Source organism: Sinohyriopsis cumingii, chromosome 16 (genome assembly GCF_028554795.1).
Source record: "Sinohyriopsis cumingii isolate HCF-2022 chromosome 16, ASM2855479v2, whole genome shotgun sequence".
Classification (NCBI taxonomy): Eukaryota; Metazoa; Mollusca; class Bivalvia; order Unionida; family Unionidae; genus Sinohyriopsis; species Sinohyriopsis cumingii.
In genome coordinates, this window is record NC_142976.1 from 26,012,791 (window position 1) to 26,027,618 (window position 14,828).

The 14,828-nt window shown below is 37.6% G+C and overlaps 1 protein-coding gene across 4 annotated transcripts in view; it reads right to left on the reverse strand.

Moving 5' to 3' along the window:
- LOC149780105 (small conductance calcium-activated potassium channel protein 2-like) overlaps positions 1 to 14,828 on the reverse strand; it is a 338,659-nt gene that overhangs the window by 110,671 nt on the left and 213,160 nt on the right. For all 4 annotated transcript variants that reach the window (XR_016415007.1, XM_089936867.1, XM_089936868.1 and 1 more), the window contains exon 2: positions 500 to 581. The gene's annotated coding sequence lies outside the window, so the exon portion shown is untranslated. The remainder of the gene's footprint in view (positions 1 to 499; positions 582 to 14,828) is intronic.

Sequence of the window (14,828 nt, forward strand, 5' to 3'; positions counted from 1 at the left end):
ATCAATGTCATATAATAATAATAATAATAATAATAATAATAATAATAATAATCAGAAGAGAAAAAAAAAAGATATGTAAATAAGAATAATAAAAACTGGGTGACGCTGATTTTACGTTAATCCACCATTATAACTTTGGTTTACACAACAAGGTGTCGAGATACTTAAATTAAGATAAACAAATATATAAAAATAAATAGTAAATACTATCTGATTTTATATACAGTTTTATTTACTGATTATATAACAGTCTATATTTTTGTCTTTTCTCCTTGGGAGCCGCTGTAGCTCAGTCTATAGAAGGCTGGACCCGTAATCCAGGAGTTACTAGTTTGATACCTGCCTAAGTAAGCCCGGGTCGATTGCATTGGTGTGCCCAGGGGACGATTAATTTAGAATCCATTTCTTATGCAGGTTATAGCCAATAAAGTGTTAAAATACCGTTATGAGAGAGAGAGAGAGAGAGAGAGAGAGAATCTGTGTCTGTCTGTTTGCATACCAAGATAAGAAAAATGTCCATTCAGAGATACTGCTACATCTATGCCAGTCATTCTTCAGCCCTGTCTTCAATCAACCATCGTCTGAAAATAAGTGAAAATCTAGATATTTTACTCTTATAGAAATAGCATAAGTTTGAGTAATGTATAAAGAAGTTTAACGAAATATAACGTGCGAGACACACACACATAAAAAACCAAAACAGAGGCATGGATTAACTAAAACGCCCCAACTTGCGATTGTAACCTTTCCTTCTGACATGATTCATTGCCAGTCCGATTCAATCAGCAAATATGTGCACGAATAACGGATGATTGGTGTTAACGGCATGATTCATTCTCTTAACGCATGCAATGTGCAGGGAAAGCGTATCCATATTCGTCGAGCGGCGAGGACCATGATGAACAAATATTCTACTGAAAGATCAAACTAACTGGCCATATTTTTCTACCAATGCATGTAAAAAATCGTGATCAGTAGGACGATATAAAAATTACAAAATTAACAGTAACAGAAAAAGAAGCACTACTACTACTACTACTACTACTACTACTACTACTATAATGCCTACTACTATAATGCAATGTATTACGTACTTCACCGACTCTAGTGGCCTAGTGATGCGGGAGGTCCTGGGTTCGAACCTCAGCCGAGTCATTCCAAAGACTTCTAAAAATGGTACCAACAGCTGCCTCACTTGGCGCTCAGCATTAAGAGGTAAGTGTTAGGACTAGTCATTCTGGTGTCAGGATAATGTGTCTGGGTGGGACATCATGCTACATGTCTGCGGCATGATGCCCCAGTGCTAGACATCACTATAAACTGACACACTGTAGACATCGTAGCGATATGACTGAAAAATTGTTAAAGCTACGTTAAAAATCCAAATCACACACACACACACACACACACACACTCACACACACACACACACACACACACACACACACACACACACACACACACAAATTATGCACTTCGGTGTGAAACAAAGGTAATTGTTTGCAAAATATTTTTCGCGTTTTTCAAATATAAAAAATATATCACTATATTTTTAAATACAAGATTTCCTATAATTCCATGAGACGCTTAATAGCACGTGCCTTCAGAAGTTGTAGTCCTACATGTAGCAAGAAAACGAGCACTTTGTGAACTAGGACAATTAAATGAAAACTGTATCACCTTTCAAACAAGATATCATTTTTTGCTGAAAAAATTTAATTCGACAATGTTCACGTCTTTACTAAGTTATTTCCCCTTTACTAAATGAAAACAATGTTAAAACCTGGCTCGATGCATTTGCTCCGTGGTCAGACTGGGAAAACCAGTTCGCAAACTGTCAAAATATAAGTTATTGCAACATAGTCGGGAATTCCAAGCCTACAGCTCTCTAAAAGTGCTGATATCTGTATTGTCAGGGCTGATAGTGAGGTCATTTGGCTGATAGTGAGGTCATTTAACGAAAAGGGTGATGTGCTGCAGAGTGAGTTTAATCTCTTTGGCTTCGATTCTGGAGCAAGTTTGCTACGTAAACATAATAAAATGTCATTTGTTTCCTGCGTAACAAAGGATACATATTTCATCTTCTGGTACGAAAAACCGATAATTCGTGTCAACGATTAAATTTGATACTAACGTTGCTAAAGAAAATGTCCTATGTTAAAGATAGCAATAATATCACCACCACCAACAACAACATAGCCTAAAAAGTTTAAGCACAAGACCAGCCCAAATAACGACAGCACAACATTAATAACAATAACAGCACTACTACTACTACTACTACTACTACTGCAATGGCAACAATAAAAGGTTCCGTAATATGAAAATGTATAAGCATAAAATTTTAACTTAGACTAATAATCCAGAATTAAAAACCGTTCTTAATGTCTTGTGATATTTGTTACATTCTTCAGATGTGCTGAGAAAGCATTACATTCAAACACAATATTTGTTCTCTGTGCTACGTTTTACTGTCGGACTCTCGTCCAACATACCTATCCGACCTCACCCATGTGTACACACAGCAAGATACTTACGCTCCTCTTCTGACAATCGTATACTCATTATTCCCACTATGAAAACAAATTCATATGGACAGCGTTCTTTTGCATACCAGGGCCCAGCAGCGTGGAATGAATTGCCCACTGAACTTAGACACAAAGACACAGTGATCACATTCAAGAGGGATCTCAAAACTCACTTATTTCGACTGCAAGAACAAACCTAAAGACTGAATAATGTTTCCTACCTTAAATATTCTCAACATGTTTTTTTAATGTTTTCTAATTTCACGGTGTTTGTTTTAATAATCATAGCATTATATGTTTTTTTTTATCTTATAGGTGTTGTCTAATGTTGTAAAGCGCTTAGATCTTCTAAAGATTAGGCGCTATACAAAGTCCTCATTATTATTATTATTATTATTATTATTAAGCTTATTGTCAAATGTGGGAGAAATACTTTACCTTTCGTGTTATTTAAAGTTGTTAAAACCAGAAGTTTTGGGGAAGTTTCAAAATGAGTTTAGGACACAGCAAAACAAGTATAAATGCAAAACGCGAAGAAAAAAATCCCACGTAAACGAAATGGCTACTTGATTTTATTTTATGCTAAGCAGTGAATTCCTTGATTTTCTAATTAAAATAATGATGATATTTCACTGTAGTGAAAAAATAACAATATTTTTTCACTACAGGAACTACTTTTGGGGTCAGAACATACTTACCTCCCTTTGATTTTCTGTCAGTGAACTACATTTTCTTTATGTAGTGGTTTTCTTTTCTTATTAATAACCCATGTCTATTATCCTTGAAACTTGTAGTTTGTTATTCTGGAAATATCAGTTAATTTTTATCAATCTGATGTGGAACTAATTTTGTGCGCAGGTACACATAAAACAGCAGAATATGTACGGTGAACAGCTGACATTACCGTAAGAAATCTGCTTATTCACTGTCACAAACTTCAGGTAGCCAACGTATGTGAGCATAAAATGAAAGAATATTTGCTTGAAACGAATGAATAACGGATACATTTCATGTAGTGGGTGAAAAACTCTAGTATTTTCATCCACTCGATGAAATATATCAGTTATTCACTCATTTAAAGCAAATATCCTCTATATATATGTCACATATATGACACATGTGAGTGAAATAACACTGAAACTAGATGATACACTACAACGACGTCATTTATATACAATACGATGATACACTAAAAAGGCGTCATATATATATATATATATATATATATATATATATATATATATATATATATATATATATATGAATGATACACTACAACGTCATTTTTATATAATAAAATTGATACAGTACAACGACGTCATTTATATATAATAAGATGATACACTACAGCAACGTCATTTATATATAATGAAATGATACACTACAACGGCGTCATATATATATATATATATATATATATATATATATATATATATATATATATATATATATATATATATATATATATATATATATATATATATATATGATACACTACAACGACGTCATTTATATATAATAAGATGATACACTACAGCAACGTCATTTATATATAATGAGATGATACACTACAACGGCGTCATATATATATATATATATATATATATATATATATATATATATATATATATATATATATATACATAAGATGATACACTACAACGCCATTTATATATAATACGATGATACATTACAACGACGTCGTTTATATATAATAAGATGATACATTACAACGACATCATGTATATATAATGATACACTATAACAACATCATTTATATATAATAAGATGATACACTACAACGACGTCATTTATATATATCATAAGATGATACACTAAAAAGACGTCATTTATATATAATAAGATGATACACTGCAACGACGTCATATATATACCTTCATCAGTATTAAGATTAATATTTTGTGACTAACCAATAATGATACAATTTTACAACGATTTTCAATATCTGGATCATTATTCGTTGATCAATCAATCAATCAATCAATCAATCGATCTATCTATCTATCTATCTATCCATCTATCACTCTTTTTCATTTACAGGCAGCAATATCTAATAATTTTACATCTAGTTTAAATGTTTTCAAACGTCATTAATACAATACATTTAATGACTATGTGACAGGCTACATTTTTGACCCTTTTTAAGATACTGACGCATCGCTAGAAAAAAAGCGTTAATCACCCTCAAAAATAGTTTATGACATTTTAACATAATTATGTCTTTGCGCTCAGTTTTGCTACTCCGGCAATAAAGAAAGGAAAATGGGCAATAAGGGAATTTTAGTCCAGTAATTACAGTGCATTAACACGGGTCTTATTCGAACGTAAATTATGAATATAATTATGGACCAATATGGCGCTGCATATAGTCAGTTTATTTGATTTACAGAGAATAAGCATTGCTGAGTATAATATATACCCTTGTTAATATCTCACCGAGCTGCGAACAGCATACACCCATGTCACCCGTTGAATAATGGACCTAAAGCTTAGGGCCTATCTGTTTGATTGAAGTCACAAGTAGAACAATCAGCATAAACCCAGATCTGTCACTATATGATGGACTGGAAGAATAGGGCCTATCTGTTAACTTGAAATGACAAAACAATCAGCATAGACCCAGATCTGTCATATGATAGGCCATAAGATCGGGGCCTATCTTGTTGACTTGACAAGTAGAACAATCAGTATAGATCCAGATCTGTCATATGATAGGCCATAAGATTGGGGCCTATCTTGTTGACTTGACAAGTAGAACAATCAGTATAGATCCAGATAAGTCATATGATGGGTCATAAGATCGTGGCCTATCTTGTTGACTTAACAAGTAGAACAATCAGCATAGACCCAGATCTGTCATATGATGGGCTATAAGATCGGGGCCTATCTTGTTGACTTGACAAGTAGAACAATCAGCATAGACCCAGATCTGTCATATGATGGGTCATAAGATCGGGCCTGACCTTGTTGACTTGACAAGTAGAACAATCAGCATAGACACATATTTGTCATATGATGGACCATAAGATCGAGGCCTATCTTGTTGACTTGACAAGTAGAACAATCAGCATAGACCCAGAACTGAACTGTCATATGATGGGCCATAAGATCGGGGCCTATCTTTTTGACTTGACAAGTAGAACAATCAGCGTAGACCCAGATCTGTCATTATATGATAGGCCATATGATCGTGGCCTATCTTGTTGACTTGACAAGTAGAACAATTAGCATAGACCCAGATCTGTCATATGTTGGGCCATATTATCATGGCCTATCTTGTTGACATGACAAGTAGAACAATCAGCATAGACCCAGATCTGTCATATATTTTGTGGGTCAGCTCGGCAGTCCTCTGCGTCTGCGGACATTTCGAACCTCTTCAATTAAAATGGTCATATTAAACTTTTGTTATCAGTAAGTTTGGGATTTTTGCAGACGCGCACGTCAGCTTTGCCGTGTGTGATCGCAGCTGCAGAAGCTATATGGTCTTTGTAGTAGCAACCACACCATGAAGTTTTTGTACGCTGATTTTCCCGCCGTTTATGCCACAAGCGCGAGCATATTAAAGCCTAGCTAGCCACTGGTTGATCTGGGTGTTCATTGTTCAATGTCTATTTGCCTCGCGTCCTCGTCCCATCTCAATTTAAAGAGAAAGTATCTCGCATTAGTAGTTTGTACTCCTTGTCAAAATCAGACTTTTAATGTCCATTTTAGACAGTTCACACTTAATCGAGGGTGTTTCACTATGGAAAACGTTTAACACAGAGCTGGTTGTAATGCTTTTGTGTAAGGTACTAATTCAGCTTTCAGCCAGGCCACCGTTGTCTGTTTGTGCTTGATCGACTCCGTTCATAAGCCCACTGCTCATTACCATGCCGTCCATGCAGGTTAAATAAGTAAAAGTCGACATTAGTGACAACTAAAATATACTAGCTTGTGTCGAGGAGAAAACCACCAACATTTTAAGTTGTACTCCACGGTGAAAACCTGACACGTTTAGATCAGTGAACCCACTAACCAACGTTTCAACGGCCTTCAAAAACACGACTTCAGTATCAGGAACCCACTGATTGGTCCAATCAATGTATGCATTGTGATGGTTTACCGCGTACATCAAAGGTATCTGTCACTGGAAGTCCTCTTATATATTTCTGCGAGGTCAAAAATTAAGTTTTGAACGTATCTTCGGCAGAAGAGTTTTGGTGACCTAATTGTTAAAACTCTTAATGTGACAGCATCTTGAAGTTCGACAGGCTAGTAACTTTTTGATTGGGTTGTGCTGCATTAATAGGGTACCACTCATTGTACTACCGTTTAAGGTTCCCATTCTTGACAAGGTTGCCGTAATTAGCGAGGTCAGTCACTTTGTTAACTCGCTGCTCCAGCGGAGATCTCCAGACATTCCGGCCCTTCTGGCATCCCAGCGGTCTTATACGTTTACAGATATACTGGTGCCATAAAGTTCCAGATTTCAATTATCACTTTTTCGCAATAATCAAGATAACTCTTAATCGCAACACATATACTATAACGAGTACTGATTGAATTTAAATGTACTTCAAGCAGACTGTTTCGTACTGGTTGATTTATCTACACTTACAGGTATTGCGTCATTAGTTCAATTATTTTACTGTCTTCAGCTGAAGTGCAGACACAGAGCTGGCGCACCTCGTTAAACAATGTCAATGATGATATGTGCGATATGTGGGCTCTCCCAAAGATATAATATTGTTACCATTTATGTTTAGAACACCTGTCATGCAGTCCTCGGTCTTGCGAACAATTTTTTTAAAAACCCGTCTAGTAAGATTCCACCTTTTAGTGCGCTTTTCGTTGAAACACTTTCAACTACACATTTGTTGATGCCGCGTCTAGTTCTTCGGCTTTTTGACGTGATTTTGTTGCCATTTATGGTTAGAACACATGTGTTAAAGTTCATGACCTTGAGCTCAACACCGTTGTCAACGTATATTTTGTTGGCGGGGTTTTGTAGATGGTCTGGGTCGGCTGCGATGAGAAAAGCATTTCGTGTACTCTTGATGGCTTCATACCCGTCAAACAATATACCCCCATCATGGAGTGTCGAAACTCATCTCTTGAAGGCATTTCAAGTACTTCTCATACCTCACATTGGGCTTCGCAAATATTCTGAAAATTCCATTCCCTTTTTCTTTTTTTCTTCACTTGCCTTGCTGGTATATATTTTGGGTCTGAGGCCGAAAAGCTGGAATGCTATTTCATTCGTCCTTAAATTTGTCAGCGAGGTTTTATTGTTGTTGCAGTGCCGCATATGGTTTGCACGGTAGTCATTTCTAATGTAAAGTTTAGCATGCTCTGTTCTGTCCTGAGAGATATCTGGCATCTAGATCTACATCGGAATGCTGTCGATGTCCATGGATTTTCACCGTAGAACGCCTTTATTTGATTGTACCAAAAGTCATGTGAATGTAGATTTGGCTGTTGATATCTAGGTTGGACTTCACGCTATGAACTGCCATCAGGTTTCCATCTAATAGTATTATGGACAGAAATTCAGGATCGACTATCAGGCGTAGCAACATGTCCTCTGGAAGGAAAAAATCCACACAAATTCTCTTTTTGAAGTTTTCAATCGTCTTTCAAATAACGAATTATTCGTTATCTAAAAGAAGCCCTTCTCAAACTCGTTCTTGGTCGTAGCATGCAAGTCGGTTTTGAGCTTGATGTACAGAGGCATATACGTGCCTTGGACAAACTCACTACCCATGAAACCATAGTAATGTGCAGCCCGAGCTTTGAATAAAGCTGGAGGTCTTCTTAGTTAACAATGCAACAATGCTTGCTGCACAGGGTTGAAATGTGTTCGGGAAACGCGGTAAAATTACCCATATCCCCATTTCGTTAACGAAACTGTGCTGGTACAAGCTCAACCAATACTCAGTAACTACCATCATTTCAGGATAGTCACTATGAGCGTTGCGTCGTCTAGCTCCTTTTGGTTCTCAATGTAAAGCTCGAAGACGAGTCAACATGAACTGCGAAGCAAGAAGCCGAGCAGCAATTTTCAAATCTCCTTAATCGACCTGTTAGCAGGCTTTGCGTTTTGGCCCAGCCATACAGATTTCAGCTGTCAAGGAATGTGATCCAATTTGTTGGCTTTATGGTGTAGTAGTCGCACAACGGGTTATTGGCTTTCGCATTACACTGGCTTACTACCACGGATGTCCTTTTCGCAAAACATGTACTCATCGATGTTGATTCGAATTTCGAGCTTAATTCGCATCTTTTCACCAAGGCATCCCATCTCATGCCCAGAGTTATGTAGTAGTAAGCCGGATCTAGATCATAGTTTATAATCGAGGTGTCGCGAAATGTCTCAAACACATCTGCTAGCAGGATCACACCAGTCTGATAGTATAGATCGTCGTTTTATTTGAGGTTTTGGCTGTCAAACCTTCCAAACGTTCTTGTAAATTAACTCCAGAAATTCCGAAGCACATGAGCTGTAGAAGGTGTGAATGGGTGCGACGTTTTGCTCTGCAGATAGACTCTCATATACTCGTATGGATCAATGGCCACTTTGTTACGTTTGGCTGATATTAGTGCCGGCATCGCTTAGCGATGATGTCACTCGCAACGCAAACGCAGGCAAGTTTTCTACCAGCTTTTCAACACTGATGGGCATACACTAGAGGCTGTCGATAAACCTCAACTGACCAATGGCGATGACATGCATATTTTTCATGTCGTTCGGAATGGCACTGCTATTTTCTGCCTAATAGGCCCGATATTATGCATCATTATTTGGCCACCATATCCTCGAAGATTGTGAAAGACAACTGGCACTTTGATTTGGTCTGGGTAATTCCACATTATAAGGTGGTACACATTGTAGACCAAGCCGACGAACATTCTTGTAATGTGTCAGCGGCCATCTTACAGAATTTCCATCCAGCGCATTTTATTGGCAAAAAGGAATTTATTGCATATTTAACCATTTCTTCCCGATGCCCAAACGCGCAGTTCTACCATTTCGCACTCAAGTCTCTAAACAATGACTTTCACAGAATCTTTACCGCGGTAAAGCACACACGCTTTTAGTAACCTTGTGACAACAAACGATAGCGTACCAAAATCAGCATGAAACATGTTTAGAAAATATTTTTCGGCTACTATTTGATATATTGTTGGGTAGGCCTTGAATGCTTGTTAAGTGCCTCAGTGTCGGCATAAAGGATGTACTGTATGCACATTTATTTTAAGCAGTTCTAAAGCTCTAGCATATTTTGCCTGGCTCCGGCATGGTTGTTGGCTGCGGCATTTCGCTATTGCCTTTTTTTGCTTTCTATAATGTGTTCTTAAAGCAAATAAGCCTTGCTAAATACATGCAGACCTCCTCGGCATAAGTGTTTTACCTTCATACCATGCGGCTAAGATCTTTAATTCAAACGTTGTGGCTCTTTGGCTGGCCTTCAATATTCTCAGGCAATGACAAAACGTCAACCTCGCTTTATCTCGTCTTATCTCGTTTGTGCTGCCATGGCGAATCGGTATAAGGACTTTGTGTCAGAGACGCTGTTGAAAAACTGAGGGGTTTAACCGCTCAGACTTGTCGCTGTCACCCATCTTTACGGAAATGTCAATGCATTCAAGTTTAGCTCAGCAAGGTACTGGCTTTACTTGCATTGTCTGCTATAATATTCGGTATATTCCATGAGATTCAAGCATGACAGAATGATTCTTTCTAAACATCGCATTAATAACCGCTCGCGAAATTCTCTTGGTTGTTATAACGTACCTTCGTCCGTAACATGGGTGGTACCGAGATACACTAAGATTTATATGTACACAACTTACAAATCCCTCAAAAGATCCTTAATGCATGTGCCATACATGCTGCATAAGACTTTTGCAGTTGCTACATTCACAAGGCGCTCAATATCATCCCCAGGCAACACGGCTGCAACTAAGCTTGCAGAGTATACTCAACCGTAACCAATTCCAGTTGACATCTGGTGCGGCATTTTCCAGTATCGCTATGAACACTAGCTTACATTTTAAGCCGCCATGTCTTCTTATCTGACCACTAAACATGTTCCTCATACTAGGCGCCATTGCTCGCAGAAACACTTCTGCGTTTCCCTCGAGCTTAATAGCAAACCATGATGGCTCTTTCTTTTCGCCCGGAAATTATTAGCATAGGTTGCAACATGTCTGGCTGTTGCGATTGTCCACCGTCTTTTTCCAATCCAGCGATCATTTCTTTAATGAGTCTGTTAAGATTCGCTCCGAAAGTTTTAACTTCCCTGACAGACTGTACTTGTCGTAGGCGCAGTGCATTGGACGCGTTGCTAATACAGCCCTTAGAACTGGCTCTGGCTCTGAGCGAACGACCATTAACGCTACTATTCCTTTCTGAAAAATGCGAGTCGTACATATCGCAATAGCTGTGTGAGAATATCCCATTCGTCCAAGGTTATCGTATTGTACGCGTGCCTCTAACTGAAAAGCAAAAAAAACAAACAAACAAAATTTTTTAATAAAAAAAGCCTGTACAAAGCAGGGAGAAAGTCTTTCTGTACAAATAACTGCAAGTACCCGTTCAATTACAGCACGGTCAGAAACACCTTTCAAAACTTTTTTTTTTTTGAAATTTTTTGGAACGGTGCAGCGCAGCTAACACATATACCATGTTCTAGTGTAATTCCAGGATCACATTTTTGAATAACATTCCAACATTATGCCTCGCATTTTGAATGGAGGAGTATAGCTCGAGCCATCATTTGTGGATTAGTTCACGATTTACAATATACTATGTACTACATAGAACATTCATGTTCTATTTAAATACGTATAGCTAACGCTGCGGATAACATATCATAGATGTGGTTCCACGTTCGTACCCACACGACCAGTTGTAAGCAGATGAGGTCCAACGCATTCACGGCCTTGACCACGCTCTACGTTTGCTCTGAGCATATGCAACCTACTTGTGTTAGGCTGTTTGCACTACGGCGGGGTGTAAAAGTATTTTTCTCGTTGCAACCAAAGGGATGTAGCCTGCTTGCAGCTCCGTACAGGGAAAATTTTTCTTTTTACCATGTGTTTTCCTACGAAAGGCGTTGGGGTGGCCCAAACCAGCCGAGTCTAAAAAAGTTAAAGCTCGGAGTGACTCTTTTGGCGAAGTGGAAAAATATATTGTAACGGGTGGTTTGAAATCAATATTTCCTTCGCAGGTGGTGTGTGGGGTATATAAATATTTCCCCCGTCCCTTTCTGCGGGGAATAGTCTGCAGTCTATGGCTTGAAATATTGACACCGCTATCTTAATTTGGATGTCGGGGTAGAAAAATAGTTTTACGAGGAAAAATACGGTCGCCCGCCTCTCAGCAGCGGGAATAAAACAAAAGATTGACAGAAAGATCAGGGCAGATCTGTTTGCATGAAATCACAAGTAGACCCAGATTTGCCGTTGTATGATGGTTTAGAAAATCAGGAATCATACGTGTTGCCTCAAATGATGAGTCTAGCAATCAGTATCGATCCTAATATGCAATCAATATCGATCCGGATATGCAATCAATATCAATCTGGATATGCTATCATTATCGATCCGGATATGCTGTTACATTACGGGCCGGATATGCTATTACATTACGTGCCGGAAGAATTTAAATGTAATGTAGAAATAGTGAAAAGAACTAAATGTGCTTTTTATCTGCAAAATGTCATGCTTTTGTAGTTTTATGTTTCGCATGTATGATTAGAAGAAACACAACCAACTAAACAGAAAACCAAAGTAACGTTTGAGAATATCGACAGTTTCAGGAACAGGACCTCACAAACAAGACATAAAGATAAAACGGCTGTATTTTAATATTCACAGAAGATTATTGTCCACTGCATAATCGTTAATAGCGAATTAAACATGATATTAACAATCTCAGTTCAAAGATTTAATCAGAAGTCATATAGTTAGACTCGGGCCTAATTCCTAGCCGCTCGTAAATGCATCCGCATTAAAAGCTCATACGATTGGTAGTTGTATTTACTTCCCCAGCGCTACCTGTCATTTTAAGAATCAACAGGTAAAAACCCACTGATTATTTCCTCTTTATATCGTTAGTTTATACTTATAACACATTTTAAGATTTTATATTCGAGTGGTAAGTATGCATATTTAGAGTTTAACGGCACCTCAGCACAATCATGAGTTAGGATTAGGGTTAGGGTTAGGGTTAGTATTTGGGGTTAGGGTTAGGGTTTGGGGGTAGGGTTAGGGTTTGAATTAGAGCTAGGGTGTGGGTTTTGGGGTGGTCTTTTTTATTATCAACGACCATGTAGAATCAAGCAAAAGATAGGTCGCCAAATAAGTAAAGGCAAAAACCTTGTCAACATCAACCAAAGACACGCAGTATGAAACAACTAATAAAGAGGAACGATGCTGCAAATAATATTTTGAAAATAAAAAGACGAAGGAAGAAAAGTTCCCCAAAAGAAAGTACAAAAAAAAAAAACAATTTTTTTTGTAGGGTCAACGTTTGTCTATATCGCACTTAAGATAAAGAAAAAAAAATTTGAAAAAGCAAACAAATAACAAACGCTTTTTGAGGTAGGACATCATCACGGGACATAACCCATGACGGACTCGACTTAATGACGTCATGCGACACGCAAAAAGGCGCATAGGGTATATATATATATATTATTGATCCCGCATGGCGGTATTTTGCTGGTAATCTACCTCCTTCGTCACGCACTGGGGACATTTTGCTGGTAATTTACGTCCTTGAGTCCGTATGGGGGCATTTTGCTGGTAATCTACGGTTTGGTTACATTAACTGTTTAAGTGAGGCATATAAAGGTGAGATTTGCTCTGAAACGGTGTTACTTCATTCATCTTATTTTCGTAGGAAAGGTAGATAAAGTACCTCTTGGAGTCATTGAAAAAAACCCGCAGTGGATGCTATTTAGTATCATAAATGTGACAGGTTGACCTATTAGCTTTATACTGACTCGTAACTTCAAAGATTCATGTAAAGAAATTAGATTAAAAGGTTGAATCATCTGGACAATGTTCTACACAAATTCACGAAGGTTTCAGCTGATAAAGAAAATTAAAGAATAGTCTACCATGGTCTAAGCTAAAGGTGGGGCGAACCGTACTCTAAAGATTAAAATACCACACTACTAAATCTTTCCTTCCTCTTGTTTGCCTTTCTTAAGTTGCTGCCTCAACTAAACGAGGTTCATTATCACAATGAGCAGTTAACATAAATCACATTACAATTTCAGTCCTAATTATGAATATACCCATGTACATTTGTTTTTTCTGTCGCCGTTTTTTGTGTGTACAATGTGGCCTCTACCGATATTAGAATGTGACACCACATAACTGTTTTCAGTGTTCGAATATGGTTCTGTGGTATTTTGGCGAATCGATAACAAGAGAATTATTGAGAGAGAGCTTCCCTTTGCAGCACATTTGCGTCATGTGTTCTGTCTGTGACTTATCAGGGCCGCGTAACAGGTTGTAATCCATTTTAAACGTTATTAGATCAATTTAATTTTCGCATGGCCGTTTCGAAAAGATATGTATTTGATAACAATAGGGCAACAAAACGTGCTGTGTATCGACTTCACTTCGTTAACCAAATGACATATCGAATGTACTTTAGAAATTGCATCGAGCTATTAACATACCATAATTTGTTTTTCTTGACGTACATACACAAATAAACAATTAACTCCAAGCGTGGTTGACCTTTGTAAAACATTCGGTTCTTGATAACGTCATAATCTCGATGATGTCAACACTTGCTTAAGGGTTCGGAAAAAATGTATTCGCTTGAGGTAAACAATCGCACGTGACAAACATCAAGATGGCAGTTAATGGGGGACTGCCATATTGGGCTTTGTCAAATCAACTCGGTCCCATGACTGACAGGCTTATTACATGCATACATGTAACCTAATGGCTATCACACTTTCCATGTCGAAAGTACAGTCGTGTTTGGTAATGATTATAGCAAAGAAAAATACTAAATATTCTTGAAATACATGCTATAAAATGACTTATTTGCTTGTTTACACGTTACTTTTTTCCTTTCAGCTTTATTAATCCACCAAAGTCGATATCTTCAGGTGTCATTAGTCTACCGTTCTTAATACCCGTCTACAAATAATGATTAGCACTTACCGTTAGCTACCTATACTAAATAAATCTTACATGTATGCATACATAGGATGTATACGTAATTTAATTGCGAGTATGGAATATGTTTGTAGAATATGTTTCCGC